The 20132-nt window shown below is 38.2% G+C and overlaps 1 protein-coding gene across 21 annotated transcripts in view; it reads left to right on the top strand.

Moving 5' to 3' along the window:
- Positions 1-20132, top strand: part of THRB (thyroid hormone receptor beta) — a 170615-nt gene that overhangs the window by 35856 nt on the left and 114627 nt on the right. For 19 of the 21 annotated variants that reach the window (XM_085051112.1, XM_085051111.1, XM_085051101.1 and 16 more), the window contains one exon: positions 7873-7902. The exons of the other annotated variants lie outside the window; for them this stretch is intronic. The gene's annotated coding sequence lies outside the window, so the exon portion shown is untranslated. The remainder of the gene's footprint in view (positions 1-7872; positions 7903-20132) is intronic. 21 annotated transcript variants of the gene reach the window in all.

Raw genomic sequence — 20132 nt, 5'->3', positions numbered from 1 at the left:
ATGGTAAAAGGGCCCTTACTATAAGTGGTAGTAATGCTCAGAGGATTTCTTAGGAAAAAAAAAGGTATTTTGCCTATAGTATTTCTTTTAATACATCCTTACGCATAAACCCTCTCAGTATAATTACAGCTTTGTAAATCCCCATTATTTGTTCTCTCTTTATAACAAAGGATTTGTCTGTTGAGTTACAGTTGCAAATACCTTGTAAACCCAGTAGCTGAGTATTATCTGTGATATACTGGGGGAAGAAAACAAGCAAATACTACCATCTTTCTAAAAATACAGAACTGTAAATTTAGCCTTTTTTATGGAGCATCCAAAGGGGGGAAAAATACCACTTTCCCCTTTCCTGCTAGTTGTGCATTCAAAGGTTTTCAATGTACATTAATCCAGTTTTGAATTTGAATACTTTGATAGATTTTTTTTTCTTCTGTTTTCCTTTGGTAGAAATAAACACAAAAGGCAATTCCTTTTGTCCTTTGGACTGGCTTTGATACATTACTACATAGATCCTAAACAAATATCTTATGCTGTCAGTTTGTCTCTTAATTGGAGTTTAGCCAATTAGTTTTGAAAGTTCCACCTTTCAAAAGAAACCCTGGAGCTTCAGCGTGCTTGACCTTAGCTCCAGAAAATAAAGCAAATATAGTTTCTTAAGGCTTTTGTCCTGTTAGCTTAGCCAGAAAACGTTGATTCAACAATATTTTGAATTTAATCATAGTTGGTTATTACTGGCAAATGATGTCATTGTCACTAACAATGTTTTCCCCCACCTCTCCACAGAAGATGAAGAGAAGTTATGCAGCTACAGGCACTAATGAAATATAACTGTTTCAGTGAAGATTCATGTTTTCTCTATACTGGGCGCAGAGAGACATTTTCCAAAGTCCTTGTTAGAAATACCTGTTTCTATTTAATTGTCTGTTTCTTATATAGGCAACCAAAACAGCCATTTGAAAAACACTTCCCAGCAAAATTGCAGGCCTGATGATTATACAGATACAGCATTGTTGTACAATAGACCTCAAAATCTTTAGAGTACCATAAATAAGAAGAAATAAGTCTTTAAGTTTGCTTTCAAATGTCAGATTTAAATTGTATTTATTCTTTGGATATTTTTCATAGCTTTCAAAATGCACGCAGAGCTTAAGGACGTTTCTTGCTCAAATCATGCAGTCTGTGTCACAGTTCTGAGCTGCATTGGAACAATTTACTGGGACACATGCTGTACATAAGACTTAAATGAGGGCACATGCCATACAGGTAGAAAAAAGTAGAAGAAAGAGATGTAACCAAAAAAGATCCTAAACTCAAAGCAGTTAATATGCTACAGACCAGATCACTGTATTTTTCCCCCTTTAGATGCAGGTATAAAACCTTTACTTTCATGGAACTTGCTTTAATTTTGGATGGAATTACTCTGACAGCTGCATTCCAGTGTGCAGGTGTGATGATTGTCATCCACCATCCCAAGAAGAATGGAACAGCACCAGTTATTAGAAAAAGCAGTGGGGGAAAAATTACAAATTTTTGGATGTATCATGAATTGGAGGCAGCCAGGCTTTAAAAAGTTTTAGGATGTGTTGGGTTGGTAGTGACACCCTGGAAAAGATAACATAACAAAGTTTGTCATGTTTTATTCCAGGACCCAATAATGGACTTTACTGGCTGGGGATATTATGCAGCAATACTTACTCTACATTTGTCCTTGAAGATACCAGCTTTTTTAATTCAGCCATCTCATAGAAGACAAACTAGGGACAATTAAGAAAATTGTAATCATTCACGTGTTAGTTGGGTGATTATAAGCAGAAAAATATATGGTTTCAGAGAAAAAGCATGAAGGTCTAAGTCTCATTTCTGCAGTGCTTTATGCTTACTCAGACATATGGGCAATGATTAAAATCAGGCATCTGGTGTAAAGCAGTCTGAATCTAAGGATGATTGAATGGATGATGAAACCTTGTTTCAGCTGTCTCAGCTTATGTGCTCCCTGGATTCCTCTTCAGTAAGCTGGAGGAGGAGTGGAGAAAATTCGAGGGTGCTGTTTGTACCATAAATCTCAGAAGTGGTGACTTCCACTGATAACTGCAGTATATGGTTAAACACACATGAGATGAATATCCCTGAGCTCCCAAAGCTTCCCATTTCACTGTCATCATATGTTGCATATAAAACTTGAAGGTTCCCCTTAGATTTGACTATTGATTGGTTTTTTTAAGTTTTGATGAACATCAATAGTTGAAAAATATGTATGAAGGCTTGTTTTCAACATCCTGGTGCTTTTCACGCTTGAATCTTTGGTTCCGCACAAGGTTTTCAAGCGTAAGTTGAATGCAAGGTTTCTCATTGCCTACAGTGTGCATTGGGCTTTCTGTGGCACTGGGCCAGCCCTACAGAGATGACATCCTTAAATACCTTTCAGAGGAAGAAAATAATTGGATTTAGGGCGTATGATTATGTTATGTACAGAGAGAGTAGCTGCCCTTCTCTGGGATCTGCTTAGTTCTCTTGAATTCAATTAATTCTTACATTACAAAAATGCATTAGCTTTTCCTTTTAATGGCATAAATAATGTACTTTTTCTATAAAAAGTCATGGAATAAGTTTAAAGATTTTAAACAATTTTTTTTGGTACGGTTTCCATCTTAAAAGTAAATTAATTTACCATTGTACTTTTTAAAGTCAAGAAGAATTGTGACATTAACATTTCTAATGTAAATACAATGTACTGTAATAGAACTTGAAGGTCTACTAGCCAAAGTGTATTTAATCTTATTAATTCTTCATTAAAATAGAGAGCTGTAATGGAAATGCTGGCAAAATAGGACTGCAGACATTACTGTCTGTGGACTCATCACTTACAGGAGAGGATAATAGCTTCTGGACAGCATATTTGCAGCATTTTCAGTAAAACAGCTTTGAGTTTTTAGCTCTTTAGTATGGTCTAAAAAAGCATACAGCAGTAGCAATGGTGATTTTTATTTCCACATTATTCCACCTCTGAACAGTTGGGTCAAGCTACCTGCCTGAAATTTAAGACTTCTTAGACCCAGAAGGACGACTAGCTTCCGTAAAATCATTGAAGTTCCTGGTTTCTATAACAGCCAGTCATCAAGAGCAATAATAAATGGTGACTCTTTCTTGGGCATTTTCTTGGGGACAGATGAGAGGTGGTGGATCTTGGCTGGTCATGCTGGTGGGGCAGGAAAGCACATATTCCTCTTGCATTTGGCAGTCCCTATGTAGGCAGGTATGGCTGTGGGTGGGGTCATGTGCAGTTTTTGGCAACAGTGGTTAATTTTTAATCTGTATGTATGCTTTAAATGAAACTGTTTTATGAGTTTTTTGCCTCCCGGCTATGATCTTGTCTTTGCTGTCCAATCTAAACACAGGCTTTCTTCTGCCCTTTTATCCTGCAGAGAGTGTATCTCCACATGCTGATTATGATTAGCATTGTACTGGTAGTAAATATTCTCAGGATGCATCCCTAGGTCCCAGGGTTTAGACTGTGCACATGGGCCTGTTTGCTGCCTCACAGCACCAAGCAATCCCAGGCACGCTGTGTAGAGTTCCAGAACTGAGAATGCCTGTCACAGATTAGACTTTGGCATGCTGCAGTCATGGCTTTTCACTCTGCAGAGTGCATGGCACAACTTGCTAACTACTGCAAGTACTGGAACTGTGAAATCAAATGGCCTTGAGTCAAGAATGGTGGGGCAGGAAGAATTAAATTAACTTGCTATGCCAGCAGAGTTCCTTGCATCTTGAGGAAGAGCTTTGCTGAGGGTGGTCAGTGAGATTTTTTCCTGCTGTTTATTCTTTCCCTTACATTTTTTGTTCTTTTTCACTCCACCTCCACTGACATGCTTTTAATTCTTACTGGGAGCTGCTAAACAGAACTAGAAACCAAACTTACTGGAATAGCTCTAAGAATGAATTTATCTCCTGGTCAGTATGGCTCATCCCCCACACCTTTCTTTTTCCTTCCTTGATTCTAATGGAATGAGAACTCTGTGGCTTTTTCAGGCTTGGTTGGGTTTCTGGGGTCTTTTGTGAAAAAGGAAATTGTAGTTACTTTGTTCAGTCATTCTCTTTGTGGACATCTGAACACCAGAGCATCCTGCAGGGACTGAAAAAGTAAACTGAAAAAAATTCTGAGGTGGTGGTGAATCTGTCTAGAGGGCTGAATAGATTTCCATCTTTTGGTAACTGTTTTTTTCTAAATGAAGATGTCTGTGATGGGTGTCAGCAGCTTGAAAGTAAGTTTTAATAGGATGAATGGGATTTGGTTGGATAAGAAGAAAAGTATAAGAAGAAAAGTACTGCTCTCATCCCTAATCTGATATCTGTTCAAAGACTTAGGCAGAATATGTACTTTATGTCTAAATTCTCTGAATAGTGCCTGGATGTCTTTTCTCCTACTGTGTAGTGGAGAAGTGTTGGATCATATGGAAATAAATTGTTTCAGCTAATTGGGTGTATTCCTTATAGGAATCAGACCCATATTTTAGTTAATGACAAGTTGTGTTGCTGGATCTTCAGATTTTCAGTTTCTGCTAAACAGCATACAACAGAAAAGGTGAAATAATAATGACTGAAACAAAAAGGAACATTTTTATGTGTACAACTCCATGCAGTCAGGAATTCTCTGTGTGTTAAAGTAGGAAATTTTCATCTACATGTATTCTGCTGTCTGATCATTTTAGCAGTATTGATTTTCTGTGGTTCAAGTCAGTGGTGAGTCTTCCTGAAGAAAAATCGTGAACAGCTCAGTGTCAAGGTACATTTTTTAACAATCTCTATCAGTAGCGGGTGTTTTTTTAGTGTTAATTATAGTATTTATAAAACTGAGAAGGTTTATAAGTTGTTCTGAAAGACAGAACTTGAAAAATTATTTATGGGGTTTTTTTTTCTTCTTTTTTTTTGACACCTGGATTGAAAGGATAATGGTAAATACCCTGTTGAATTTACCGAGCCTCTTGTCCCTGAGTGTGGACAGTTGTCTACTTAGTTTAGCTTAATGGTACTGATGTGCCTTTGAGGCAGTCTGATAGAATCCTCCCAGAGTCTGTCCAAAGCTAACACATTTGGTGACTGGCAACAAGTATAGTTTTTACTGTAAAGAGGCATATGCTTAGAAAAATGACACATCTGAATATTGCAGTGTAAATGTCCTCACTTTTTTACTTTTCTTTTTTTTTTAGCACTCTCCCCCTCCATCTAAGCAAGGAGGCATTAAGCATGAAGGCAGTGCAAGCAGTTAACAGGAGATATATTTTCATTTGGAACACTTTGCCAAGGTGTCTGAGGCAGATAAGGCAGGAAACCTGATAAGTCTTCTGCAGGGACCATTGAATGCTTGAACCTCACTTACCCAGTGTTGTTTCGGGCACACTGGAGTGGAGGTTATCTCCACATGGATAGAAGCCAGATCATCTGAGGCGAGAAGCTTCCTGCTACCTGATGGAGATAGTAATTAGTCCTCTTGAACAAATGTCTACTGAGACCATCAGGCTAGACAGGCAGCAGGGCCCGTGAGAACCTGTGACAGGAGGTGCTCATGGCCCTCATTACAGCTTGTCCTGTTATCAACAGCTAGATCAGATAAGGAAAACTTATGCAAATTGTTTTTTTAAGCATGCTAGGGTGTTGTTTCTTTCTTTTTTTTTCTGGCAGTCATAAACCCTGCCAAAGTAAGCTTTCATTCTTCTTTTAAAAGTATGTAGGATGCGTTAAATATGCTTCAAAGCAGCTTGTGCTGTGAGTGTTTCTAGCATAGAAATACTTTGCTTTAAAAGCTGTGGATCTTGTCACAAGTCCAGGATGACTTTTAGTCTTCTTCAGACTTGCCTCTGTACCTGCTTTATAGTTAAAATAATCTACCCTGTAGATTATTCCTATACCCTGTAGGATATTCCTATCCCTTCCCAGAAAGAACCATTCTGGTCCCATAAACTTTGTCCTTTGGACCACAGTAGTATTGTGACAGGTGAGTAATAGAGAATCAGAGATGTAATTTGTCCTCAGTTGCACCCTGGCTAGCTTCAATGGGTGTTTTGCATGAGAAAAGTAAGAAGGATTTGGCTCGTGCTGTAATAAATCCCACTCAATCCTATTGAAACCCTGCATAGCATCCAGTGATAAAATACTTACTGGTGCTGTCCCTTGATTCCTGCATGAAAAATCTTTCTTAAATGACCTTTTGTGGGTGACCCACACCTAAAACCAGGTAAATATGAACTAATCTGGTACTGAGGCATGTTTTTGATAGCTGATTATCAGGAGGAGCCGTAGAAAAATCAAACCTAGGAGGATTTCATTTTTGAGTAAGTAATTAAATGACCTTATAGTTACTCTTCTTCCTTTAAAGGTACACATGTGCAGATACTCTGTTGTGGGAAATCAGACATTGTAAATGTCAGGTCTCATGAGCTGACTCATAAAAATGGGATCTCATGCCTTTTTTCTAAATGGATGGTTAATCTAATGATTTTCTGCACTCCAGGAATGTCTCTCTTTAAGCTTACCTGTTTCATTTGTGAAACAGTCTCATTTTGTAGGTCTCTCAAAAATATCAGGTGACCATACCCTAAATGAAGGAAAGAGGCACTTCTGCTTAAGCTTTGCTTCCCTCAGATTGACAGATTCATTCCTAGAAGACTCTGTTTTAGCCCTGCTGCTCCCCAAATTACAATATTTTCACTGTAGAGCAAAGAATTCATCTCTTCAGACATTGCATTGATTGCATGCTTTGAGGCTAAGCTTCGAATTTGTCCTTGGCAAAGATGAACAAGGTCTCTCCTTGTTTTCTCTTCATCTGTAAATCTCTAACCATACTGACTGATGGCTAATGAAGTGTACAGAAAGTGCTAGAGGTTGAGATGCTTTGCCTGTGACTCAGCGTGATTTTCTCTGCTTTTTAACAAATACCGCTAATAATTGTCAGATTTTATTAGACTTGGCTTTTTGTTTTCTATTTCATGCTGTATATTATGCTAATTTGGAAAATGAAATAAGTAAAAGTGTGATTTTGTTCTTGCATGCATTGGTTACAAAAAATACCCATTTACTTCAGAGTTACCAGAATCTAATTCGCAATTATAGTGCTGATGCCTGCAAATAGTTCTCCCTGGATGTAAGAGACTGAACAAAACTCACAAAGAAATGAAAGGTTAATTAATATTTTTGCAGGCCTCAACTTTCATTGATTGTTCTGAGTCATGCCTGAACTTTTCCAGAATATTCTTAAGGCTTTTCTTGTTTTTTGGTTTTGTGGTGTGTGTTGGTAAGTTGTTGACAAATGTGTCATACAGAGTGGCTGAGTTGAAGCAGATGTTTATTGACATGGTTTGATCCTTTCATTCTTCTAAACTGCCACTGACCCTACCTGTTTAGGAGTTGAGCAGAAAACAGCTACTTCAAAAAAAAAAACTTCCAGGCTTAGAAACTCTGAATGGGCATACTGCAATGCAAACCCATCTTATAATTGAAAATATCAAATGTCCAATAAAAATAATGGCAATACAAACACAAATACTGCTCATGAAATGCAGCTTGAAGTGAAAAAAAACCTATTGAGTGTGCCTAATCAGCCTGTAGTTTAGGTGATGAATTGATGAGATCAGTTGTTTGTATTGATATTTCCAAAGCATTTGAAATGCTTGTTCAGAGCAGCTAATTAGGATGGCAAATAAAGGCCTCCACTCCAGAGTGTTGAGAATGATTAACACTGCAAAATAATGAAGGCTTACTACAGTTACATAAAAAGAACCTCGTAGTTTTGGTGTTATTTGAAGTGAAACTAAAATAACTTCAGAAGGTTCTTTTTACTAAATGGATCTTTAATACAGATTTCTTTACTCTTTTCAGTGAAAGAACAGAAAATGAAGCTCTAATAAGGTAAGACTTTTTATTATTATTCCACATTTTATTATTATTCCACAATAAGACATTCAGGTTAATTTGAGATAATTTTAACTGATATGCTGAGCATCTTAGATTAGATCCTAGACCAGTAGATTTCCGTATTTTGCTAGTAGATCCTAGTGTGGGTCAGTATGTCAGAGCACAAAAAAGAAAAGAGAGAGTATTGCAGAATGAGTCGAACAACATTTAACTTTTGTTGTTGTTGTTGTTGTTACTAAACCACTATTCAGTCTTTAGTTAAAATAAGATGCCTTCATAGATTTGGAAACTTCTTTTTGCCTGTAAGGAATTTACAGGTAATTATTTTTCAGCAGATGCTATAGTTTTCACTATGCAGTCAATGAAAATCTTCATTTTCTTGCAGTTTGAAAATTAAATACTGGAGTATATTTTGATAAAATAAGTAGCTTGGTCACAGATGTTTGGTTTTTGAGATGCAGTGGTGGGAGTTTATGAGTTACATAGTTAAATAAATAAAGGAGGGGTGAGCTCTTCTGGGAGTGAATATTTCCCCTTACATATAACATAATGCTGCATTCTGAAAATGGATTCTGTATCATCTGCTAGATGGGCAAAAGGCAGAAGAAAGTCTTTCAGTACACTACGAACTGCAAGGGTTGTTAAAAAAGTGGTTTTATCTTTTCATTTCTTCCAGTGCTAGTGAGGAGGCTGACATTCATGCAGTGTGTCACTTAGAAAATGAAGCATCTATGTCAAATAACAAAGCCAGGTGTACAACAGCAAGTTGTTCTGACAGGCAGCTGAAGTATGAACCTGTTCAGAGCATTACAGAAATATATAATTACTTTTCTGTCACAGGTAATATTTCAATTATAATTGCCATTCTCAGTATACCAAGCTAGGGAAGTGTTGTTGGTTATGGTTTTATTTTCCTCCCATATTTGCCAGGTTTGTTTTTCTTAATCAGTGGTTACGATTCTGCAGACTTGTTAGCTGCATTTCATGCATTTATTTCAAGTCAAATGTCTTCCAAATGGAAGAGTGTTCAAAAGAAATTTTTAAAAAACCTGTTGACATCAGTAAAAGTTGATACATCTACATGAACTGTGTTTGCAGTTTGCAGAGGGGCATTCTTGGAATAGGGAAGAGACAGGCTAAGAAAAAAAAAACAGTTAAACTATGCAAAATATAAACTTCTTGAAACCACAAATGAGTAGAAATGTGAAGCATTAATGGAAAAAACAGTAGTGTTGTGAAAAAGTAATGAGGTGTCATAACAAATGTTTTTTTAAATAGCAGACTATCTTTGCAATTCTTACTTTGTGTTAGCACATGGAGAGTATTTGCATGTGTTTGCAGCTACAAAGGTGTGTGCTTATATCATGTATCTGTGAGACAGTGAGATGCTGCTCTTTTTCACCCAATCCATGAGAAGGACTGAAACCCCTTCTGGAATAGGGCTAATGAAGCTAGGGAACTTCGTAATGTGTTGAGAGCCACATGGGTAGTACAGGGATTTAGTAAATGCCAGAAGAAATTCTAGTTCTGAGCAGTCTTTGTACACTGATCTCATCAGCATCCGTGATCCAGGAAGGACACAAGTCCTCCTTCTGTCTCTTTCCCAGGATTCAGCCATACAAGCGCTGGGCAAATGTTGCAAAAACTAATTAAACTTGCTGTGTCTGTAGTTGATCACCTAACACAAGGCAGCCTTATGTGGAGCCTCTGCATGCTACAGTAATGCAAATACCTAAGTAATATGCCTAAGTAATATAGCATTACAGCAGTAGTGGAAATTTACTTATTTTATTTACCAGAGTCACAGCTGGAAGTATTTTAGGGTATATATTGCTCACTCCTGGATTTCTGCCTTGGCAATGCCTGCAGAAGTACCAGGTCATTTTTATGTGATTTGACATATGGGCAGTAGAAAACCACCTGCCATGAACCATCTTTTTCTTTTTAAGTTAACTGTAGTGTTTAGTAACTATTGGTCTGGTTTGAGCTGTAATTTATCAGTTAGTTTGAAAATGAAGCTATGCAGATTGCAGTGCTGTTCATCCCAAATTTTCAGGTCATACAAATGGGTGCTATGGAAGCTGGAAAAGCTTGTTAAAGATGTTTGGTGCCTTCCCCTCACATTTGAATTGACTTTTCCCTTTTAGTCTCTTTAGCAAAAGCTATCTCTAATACACCACCGCAGATGCTGTGTGATTGATTCAGGAATCTCTGTTTTGGTTTGCCAAGCAGGCAAACTATTTATCTCAGGCAAGAGAACTTTGAGGTGTGATGTGGTTAGTACCTAAAAATATCAGTGTAGGGAGATGGGATAGGGCTCCAACAGACAAAAACATGGCAAGATAAGGAAGAGGAGTTCACGTTGGAATTACGATACCGTGGGTGTAATTAACCATTGGAAATGCTTATAAAGGAATGTGGTAGATCACTTGGAGTAATTAAATCAAGATTAGATCTGCTTCTGAAATATCTTCTAGTAGAGTTACAAGTTCTTGAGCTTTGTAAAGAAATTGTTGCATGAGGTATTAGAGGCTGTGCCAGGCAGGAAGTCAGACCAGATTATCATAAGAGTTCCTCCAGGCCTTTTAAATCCACATCTCCACCAGCAAAGACTCTTATGTGGTACAAGCTGCCGCAGAATTTCCAAAATCTGAGGTGGAGCAGGTCACTCTTGTTTCAGTGGTGAAAGGTTGAAAAGTCTCTGAGCAGATTCTTGCAGAGACACGGTGGTGGATTCTCAGTGCTGCTGAACATGCACATTTTGGGTGCTTCAGTCCTATGGACCAATACTGATCCAGTCCCTGCTCTTGCAAGATCAGCCCATAAACACATTCTTCTGCACAATCTTTTCTGATATTTCACCTCATTTGTTTACTAGCTTGATTTTTTTATTGAGTTCAATGGAAAACAATAATTATTCTATGCTTATTGAATCCCTTCTGTGATACAAGTAATGTCCTGAATGAGTTCAGAATTTTCTTAAATTATTCAGTGAGCATAATTCCGTTGTCTTTAACATTGGATCTTCTATAGCCTATCTCAATATTCGTATGAGTAGAAAGGGCAGGGGATATTTTTAGCAGATTATGTAGAATTCCTAGAATAAAGTAATCCGCTTTCCCCAAAACTGAAAAAGTAATAACTTGTATGTTTGCTCTGGGGTCTGCATGGAATACTGAAAGTGGAGGACACTCATCTTTCAGTTCTCTTCAGCTACAGGGAAGAGTATTCTTTTCTTACTAGGTAAGAGGCAGCAGCTGGTTTTAATAGAAATTAGATCAAAATGGTTGGTCAAAAAATAATTTTATACTAGAAGAAATGCAAGACACTGTGGTGAACAAGAATAGCCCTGGCTCCTTCTTGCTACTTTGATAAGCTCATTAATTTCAACGTTCAAAATTAACCAGGATTTACTGTGCAAAATCTTGCAAATGGAAAAATCCATCAACTTGACCTCAGAATTATGTCACCCTACCGTACTTAGGTTGCATAGTTTTTTGTTACAGGAATATTCAATGTAATTCCACAGCAGCATGACAGGGGGAAGAGCTAAGAGTTTTGCTGGCCATATGTGTGTGTAAAAAATTATTCAGGAAAGTTTTCATGTAATTCTAGCTCTATAGAAAGACCTAGGAGAAAGCTTTTCTGTAAAGGTATTCAGGGTAATTCAAGAAGGAGCCAAGGCATATCAGAAGATTTTGATTTCCAGAGTACCTGATACTCAACCAGTCAGCAGGTGATGGGCACTTGGTACCTGACCATCCCTACTGCTCTCCCTTCCTGGAACATGTACTCGTGGTTTACACTTGGCAGCCTAAACTTGAACTGGAAAAAATATTAGACTGAAACAATAGGAGAACTAAAGTAGAGATGAGAAATTATATTTGATAAACCAGAGTAAGGTGGTTGAGGTAAGTAAGTCTGTGTCCCTCCACATGGAGGCTTCACCTGCTTTCACAGACATCCAAGAAAGAGAGAAAGGAGAAGGAGGGCAAGACATTGGAAAAGATAAAAAAAGGTTAATTACCCTTGCTAGTAGGTTAGGGATTCATGGCTGTGGTGAAAGAAGACTTTGGTTAGTCAGGAGTGAAACATGTTTGCTTGGTTGCTATGTAATAATGGTTGTGATTTTTTAGTATGAAGTTCCTTCTGCACCATGTCTCTTGAAAATATATTACATACCTATGGTTTTCACAAATTCCTGATAGCCATAGTACTGACTGTGGAGAGTGTTTAAAAACAAACTTCAGTGTGTCTCTTTTTCATATGTTTTTGCAACCACTGCATGACTTTTAATGGATACTTCAGTTCTGAAAAGGAGTCAAGGAGGCAGTGCCATGGTAGAAAATTGCCCTCTCTGTTAGTAAATATACTTGAGACATCATATTGCTGCTATTTCCTTCCATATGAAAGCTCATGGCTAAGTTATTTAATGTAAAGGAAATTAGTCTTTTCTACCATAGAAGAAGTGCCTCTACTGGACAGTGGTACACAAGCCTGCGAAATTGACTTTGGTTATCACTGAGAGTTTCCTTGGCATTTCTTTCTGTTCAGGCAATTAATGTTGTAAAAGCGTTCCAGATGACAGAAAAGAGAAGTTGTGTTGAGGTCTGGGTAGTTCCTTTGGCGCATCTCCAGTGCACTGCTAGTCCCAAATTCATTGTTTGTATCGAAGAACTTCACTTGCTTTAAAAGCTCAGTTTTACTGCATTTGAAAGCTATTCAGTCTTGTTTCCTGCACTTTGTGTACTTAATAACCCCTATACAAGAATCCATGATACTGCCTGGGTAACTTCCTGCTCTCTTCCAAGAAATAAATACACTGTTACTTAAATTTTTTAAATCCACGTGCTAGGCTGGTGCATAGTTCAGCGTAAAGAAGTTCCCTGGTGCTCACACTGTGCTTGCAATGTCTGCTCAGATGAGAGTCAAGCGTGCTGTGCTCACTGTTACATAACTCTGCAAAAAGTGTCGATTCAAGGAAATTCTGCTGCCGTGAGAGAATGGGAGCATCGGGAATGTTCTCTCCCACTTAATGGAAATGTGGCTTTTGGTGACTAGTACATTTAAAAAAATAGCAGGTTGCGTGTGTGTGCTCATTGACAGAGTCCAGCTTGAACATCACAGTGATGTTCAGGACAGCAGATCCTGCTCTTTGCTGCAGCCCTGGGAGACTGGATGAGGCTCTGGTAGCAGCAGGCTGGTACAGCATATGTCTGGCTGCTACCAGAAGGGATTTGCAGCTGTACAATTTTTGGGTTTGAGTAACCTTTAGAAGAGTGCATCTGAAAAATTACCAGGTTGGCCAAACAGATTAATTCCTATCAGCAGGAGAGACAGCTGTTCATTTGACTACATCTGCTTCATTTGGCTTTGTTTGTGGGTCGTCTGACTGGATGGAGTGGGCTCCAGAGACCTGTGTGTGGAAAAGAGGCAGGTAGGACAACATGCACTGCGTCAGAAATTCTCTTCCGCTGTGCCATACAGAAATGGCCTTGCCTTATGGCTGTGGTGGAGGGGTAGGTTGCTAGTCTAATTGTCTGGCCTTTGCCCTTTTGCACACAGCCCCTCTATTTCAGACCTTAGGGATCCTGTTAACCATGGAATATTTCAGATGGCTGTACCCTGCTGCTAGCACTAGTCAAAGCCTCCCAACCCTCCAGATATATTACTGTGAAGATATGGATAAGAACATAAAGGTTGGAAATGTCAATGCTGTCTGAATGTTATTAGTCCTAATCTCTCTAAGCGATATGTATCGGTTCTCTGCCTTTTTGCTCACTTTAAGGGTCAAAAGCCTGTCTAGAAGCTGCTAGAGATTTAGATGATGTTAGCTAGATTTGCTTCTAGGTCATTCTCATTCAGCACCATCCTCAGAGCAAGCTTTGGTTTTATTGTTTCAGTTTTCCCATCTGTGGCTTTCATCCAGTTCTCTTTCTTTAATCACATCCTATATAGACTTGTCCTTTGAGTCCCAAGGGTCTCCTCCACTCCAAGTTTAAGGTCTCAGTTGTTGTGCAGGAGACCCTGTGATTGATTTTATTTTGTCAACTGAGGTAAACAGGCAGTAAAAACATATACCACAGCACAAAATGTTCTCTAATCAGTTGTTCGACAAGCACAGTTTAATTATTTAGCATAGCTTGTAAAAGTAATGAAGTCCTTGTAACATGAGATTTAACACTCTCCTATTAATTTTTCCCTAAGAGGTAGGAAAAGACTGCAATATTTTTGTGTGCAAACTGAGAGCATGAAGTTAATGAGATTTGACTGAGAATACGTAAAAGGGGCTGGAACCTTTCAGTGCTTCTTAAGAGTTTTGCTAATAGGTAGTAAATCCAAGCACATCCCACAGTTAGATAAGATTCTGCCTGTGTTGGCAAACCAGAAGGTGCTGTCTGATGCTTTGCCAAAGCAAAACAGAGCTTTCTTGGACCAGCTGTATTTATTTTTAATGTTTAGCTTAGTAAAAAGAAAAGCTGTAAGTCACAGTCTTGCTCAAGAGGTATCATTCAAAGTAGTTTTTTGTAGCATTATAGATTTCGTGTTGCTACAAAATAAATATTTAATCAGCACTAATATTTTTGGTTCCCTCAGGCAGGGAGAGAAGTTCTAACTTTTTGCTCAAGTAAGTGCCAATGGAATCTAGCAGAAAGTTCAAAGTAAAATACATGTATATCCTAGCAATTTTTAAATGGATTTTAGCTCCAGCCAGCCAGGATTGATGGCTGATTTTGTTCCTGACAGAGAACACTTTATCTCAAAGTTAAAAAGCCCCTATCCCCAAAAAAGGAAAAGAACCCAAAAAGAACCTGTGTTTGATTGATTTGAGTTGTATGGTGAGCTAGATCAGTAACAATTAAAAAAGAAAAAAAAGAGAAGAAAGGCAACCTGAAATGCTGTGTTTTACTGTCACAAAGCTGTCTCAAGCAGGCCAGCCCAACTCAGTGACTGAAGGGAACAGTCTAGTGACTCCATAGGGTTGCACTTTCTGGTTGGTTTCTAATTCCTTGACCTTATGTCGTCTGCTGGGCTCTTTGTTCAGGGGCTTCACTTTGTAGTACAAAAGAATATTGTGCACAGGGAATATTTCTTACCTTGACAGCTGCTCTGTCAAGCACAGTAATAGTTTGGCCCTTGGAGGACATGAGCTCTCTGTGGGCTTTTTGAGCTGGAGCTCCCATGATCTTCATCAGACAGGAGGATGGGAAACAAGCACTTGAATTTCGTGCTCCTCCTGTGTCTGCAGAGGGAGAAAGGGCTTAATGGAGTCCATTCTATTTTTTCTTCAAATGTGAACCACTGACTGAGACTCCTTCTGCTGTTTTCCCTTTCTGCTCAAGAGTCAGTAAGAGCTCTTCCCCGGTACCATGATGGGCAGGCCTTTATTTGTAATGGATCAGTCTTGAGACAGTCATCGTGCATGCATTTAAGAAGATCTTTCAGGACACATCTGCTCATTAGTGTTTTCTCTCTTTTGATCTGTTAGAAACTCAATCCTATCCTTCTAGCCATCAGCATCTTTCATTGTCCTTTCACAAATTAATTTAAAAACTAATCATCCCTTCTTTGATTTAAAAATCACAGAAAGGATCACACAGAGGTAAACATAAAATAATACAATTCCAGGAGGGAAATAGTGTGTTCTGAACTGAAATTTGAATGCATGTGCACTTCACAGAAAGGCAGCAGGTTTCTCTAAAGGTCACCCAGAAATTAAGGAAAATATTCCTGCCATGTGTGACTGTCACCAAGGAAAAGTAGTACTGAATTTTTGCTGACTGTGAGGATGTCAGGTTAAAATTTGTCATAGACCTTTAGTTGTAGTAGATATATAGTACAGAGAGAAAATACTATTGAGCCGTTTTGACATTTCTGATTTCCTTTATATTAAGATTCTAACCATAGACATTATTAGTCTCACCCCCTGATTGGGGCTGATTCAGAGAGCCTTAGTTTTCAGATACAAAGTGGGTTTGTAAAATGTTAACACATACAGGATAGTAAAATTTTCAGTGTAGAGCTGCTTTAAAATACAGTGACTGTAACTAACCCATCAAGATTCCCAGATAAGTAGCCACAGTGCGGATGTTCACCAGGTCTGATTTTCTTGAGGTATAGGATGTTGTGCTTTTTCTTGCCCAAAATTCCATTTCTGGAAACAAATTGATTGGGAAATACTTAGATTCATAGGGGGAGCTCCTGCTTTGCTGGCAGGAAAAGCTAAGTGAAAATGACAGGGAGAGCTCACTTCTTTCTGCAAGTTCTGTCTTTGGTGGGAAAATGGCAGGCTGACCCTGGTGTGTTCCCATTCTGCATGAGAGGGTTTGATGTACTTTGTTTCCAAAAGTTGGTTATAGTTGCAGCTTTCACATATGGAAAGAGACAGAGGTTAAACAAGCGAGGGCTGTAAAAATGTACTAGCATTCGTAATTACGTTTAAATGGTATTATTCCTTCCTTCTCTGAAATAAAATAGTTAACAGAACATGAAATAATAACAGAAGAGAAAAAAGTAATTTCTCATTGTTAGAGGATCATAAAATCATAGAATGGCTTGGGTTGGAAGGGACCTTACAGGTCATCTACCAACCCCCCTGTCTTGGGTATGAACACCTTCCACCAGCCCAGGTAGCTCAAAGCCTCATCCAACCTGGCATTGAACACTTCCATGGATGGGGCATCCACAGCTTGTATGGGCAACCTGTTCCAGTGCTTCACCACCCTCACAGAAAAGAATCCTAACCAGGTTCCTAAATCATGGTTCTGATAATATTGCAGTCATTGTATCAAAACCTTTCGGATCCTCTGAACTTTCTCTGCCTTCCTTAAATTGCCAGTACAGTTGCTTCAACTAATTCTTAAATGGAGTGGAAATTACACAAATAGGAGTTATTTGAAGCTGCAGAATGATTTTACACTCATTCTTATGTAATGAGCTAGAACTGCACAGCTGACCAAAAAACAGTCCTTAATTCACAATTCCAGCCTGTTTTTCACTTCAGTGGCTTTGTAAACTTCCCTCTAGTCTTTATGCACCATTTTATGTGGTTTAACTGAAATTCTGAGAAAATAAAGGAAAATGAACCATGGACGTGGAGAAATGTGGAAGGACAGATGAAGAGAGAGATTTCACATTGGAATGGAGCATAGAGAAAGCAGTTCTTTAAGAATGGTTTGATCAAAATGTTTGGGATGGTAAAGTGACATAGAGAAAAAAAATTGATTAATTGAGAAAGAATGCATGACAGGAAAAATGTGATGTATTGGACTGGAAAAGTCTTCCTCGACAACAGCAAGTGACATAGTTTTCTAAAGAAAATGTCTGTATTATTTGTAAACTGAAAACTTGGTTGGATAAACACTAGAAAATACAACAGTAGAACCTATGTTTCTGTAGGTGAGCACCCTTCAAGCAGAAAACCTTCTGTAACTCTATATTCTGACTTGCTTGAGACAGCTCCATGAGTCTGGTTCAGACTTGGGATAAAACCATAAAGTATGTTTTCTCTGCTTGCTCCCTTTTTCCCCTAAATGTTATTATACTGCAGCTTGGCTGTGTCCGCACAGTCTGGAGCAGACTGTGTTGTAACTTGCTTTAGCCGCCACTGAATTTAACAGCTTTTGGCTTTGTAAGTAATGCCTTAGGAGAACTCTTGCTCATCTGTTCCCTGAGCCAAAGGAAAACTCCTCCGGTAGCTTTCCCAGTGTTTTCTCTGGCTGGAACACATAGTTACCGATTGCTAGGTGAAGATACACTATCTTTAATCTTATTTTTGTATTTTTGGTTTGTCCAGCTGACATATTCCAAGATACCACTTTGACTAAAGCAGTGAAAGAGGAATTTCACAATGGATTTTGTTTTCCCTGTACCCCATGTAATTAAATTCTTCCACTGGTGGGAAAAATGCTTTTCCTTGATGTAAATGTGTGGCAAGTAGTTGAACACTGAGCCAGTCAGTCACATTTCCCTGCTAAGCATACTATTTCCAGTATTTTCTTAACAGAAGGATTTATCTTTGGGATCTTGTTCAGATATTTCTTTACATGAGTTTCCTAGCCCTTTATGGCTGGCTTTAAGGAAATCTCATCCTATTGTCATTTAATCCGTTGCAAGAAATGCATCCATTAAGAAATTGTTAAATAGTATCTCAATAAACATTTGGATTATATTTAGCAAGTACAAATCACTAGGAGATATTTGCATATTTATTTGTTGCATCTCAGCTTCCACTTCAGGTTAGATGAGACACAAACAATTATACAGCACCTCTGGCAAAGAATTAGTCTCCAAAGCAAGTCGAAGTAACACTGGGAATTCAGAGGAAGATTTCTGAAGTTTTGAAGGAACTGTGAAAGGCTTATGCTTTGTTTTAGCTTCATACATTTTACGTCAAATATGGAATTAATGTTGTAGACTTTTACTCTGATACATCTTGTTTGTTTTGCTCTAATATATCTTTCTAAAAAATATTTATGGCAGCACTGGCCAGAGACAGAGTCTGCACCTTTGCCTGCATCATTAATGGAAAAAATTACCCTAATATAAAGCCAGCTAAAATATTTTGGGGGTGGTGGGTTTTTCAGTAGTTTTTTTTTTGTTTGTTTGTTTGCTTGTTTGTTTGTTTATTTGGTTTGGGGTTTTGTTGTTGTTGTTGTTTTTTATTTTGCCAGGGTCTATGGATCAGAGTGTGGATTGTACTTTGTAACAGAGGCCACAGGTAATTGTGATCTTCCAGAAAGGTTTTAATAGGTTTTATGCAAGATCCAGGATCAAGAGGCCAGGTACCACAGCATACATTTGTGCCCTAGCGGAGGAAACACCTCTTTGGATGTGTTCTTGGCCTGCTTCATTTTAGGAGAATCTCTGTGTAAATTATAAGTGAAAATTAGTGCAATTAATTGTAATTAGTATAGTGTTTATAGTGGATACTTGTTCCAAACTCTTTAACAGCAGTGAAGGAGACTTCATAGTTTTCATGAACTGTAGATTTACAGTGGCAATTAGATCACTTAGGCCAACCCCAAATACCTTTTGAACTCTGCATTTGTTGTCCATTTGCATCTTTGAAAATTCTCCCACTTATTGACAATTAAATTTGATGCCTCGTTGCTTGTTTACATGGAAGCAATTGGCATACTCTTTCTGTTTGTGCCTCAGTGTGTCTTATTTATTTAGCAACATTTCTGGATTTTAAGTTCTGGAGATAAACCAAAGCATTAAGGGCACAAGGCTTTCCTGCTGTTCGTTGCTTGTCCTTTCTTGCATGCCTGGATGTGCAGGAAAGCCTTGCACTGAAAGTGAAACTGATAAGCTTCCAAGTCTCAAAACAAACTGCTCTTTTCATTATATAGTAAAATACTTGAGATGACACTTTGCTTGGTACTCTGTTCCTGCACATCCACATGTTCTTTGAAGCTCTGTCTTTATTACCTGTCCTATAAAATCTGTGATGCTTAAAGGGGAAAAAACCAATAAAGTGCATTTTAGAGTGTGTGATCCAACTCCTTAATATTATTTCATACTTTGATGGGAATATCAAGAGTTAGAATCCGTACTTTGATTTGCAGAAAGATATCCTTTTTAAATCCTTGATCTGTATTTTCTTTTTAGCCACATGCTTCTGCAATCATTTCCAGTTTTGCAAAAAACTCAAAATATTATGTTTTGTATGAGGTTCATGTAAACTTATTTTTTCTATTTCACAAGCATAGGAAGTCATCTGTTAGTACCAGAAAATTAAGTTTACTCAAACTGGATTTGTGATCTCTGACGTGAAATTCCTCCCACTACTTTTTTCATTTTTTTCCACTTAAGCAGCCATCTATTTTTCTTCCAGTTCTAGTAAAGCTTAATGTACAAGAATCTCTACCCTGCATTGTAATTACTGTTTCTCTTTTTTTCCTTTTTTTTCTGGTGTTTGCATGACCAATTTGCAGTTTTCAGTGGACTAATCTTGTAGCTGAAGGAGGTGGGGGAGTCTTTCTGCCTTTGATCACAACTAGAACTTTCCACCTAAGAGAGCTTAGTTCAGGCAGATAACTGCCTTTCATTCAGTGGCCAGAGGAAGCCAGCATTTAATGAAAATTTAGGGTCTGGATGCATTTTGTTTGGGCTATTTATATTTCCTTGAAGGCAGAGATGAGGAAGGATGTGCAATGATGCAGCACTGAATGAAGGATAGCAGAGAAGACACCAAGACTGGATGCAGGAATAGAAGGAGA

Source organism: Lichenostomus cassidix, chromosome 2 (assembly GCF_008360975.1).
Source record: "Lichenostomus cassidix isolate B80296 chromosome 2, HeHo_3.0, whole genome shotgun sequence".
In the NCBI taxonomy this organism is placed as follows: domain Eukaryota; kingdom Metazoa; phylum Chordata; class Aves; order Passeriformes; family Meliphagidae; genus Lichenostomus; species Lichenostomus cassidix.
Note: the sequence above shows the minus strand (reverse complement) of the source record. Positions and strands in the feature narration are given on the sequence as shown.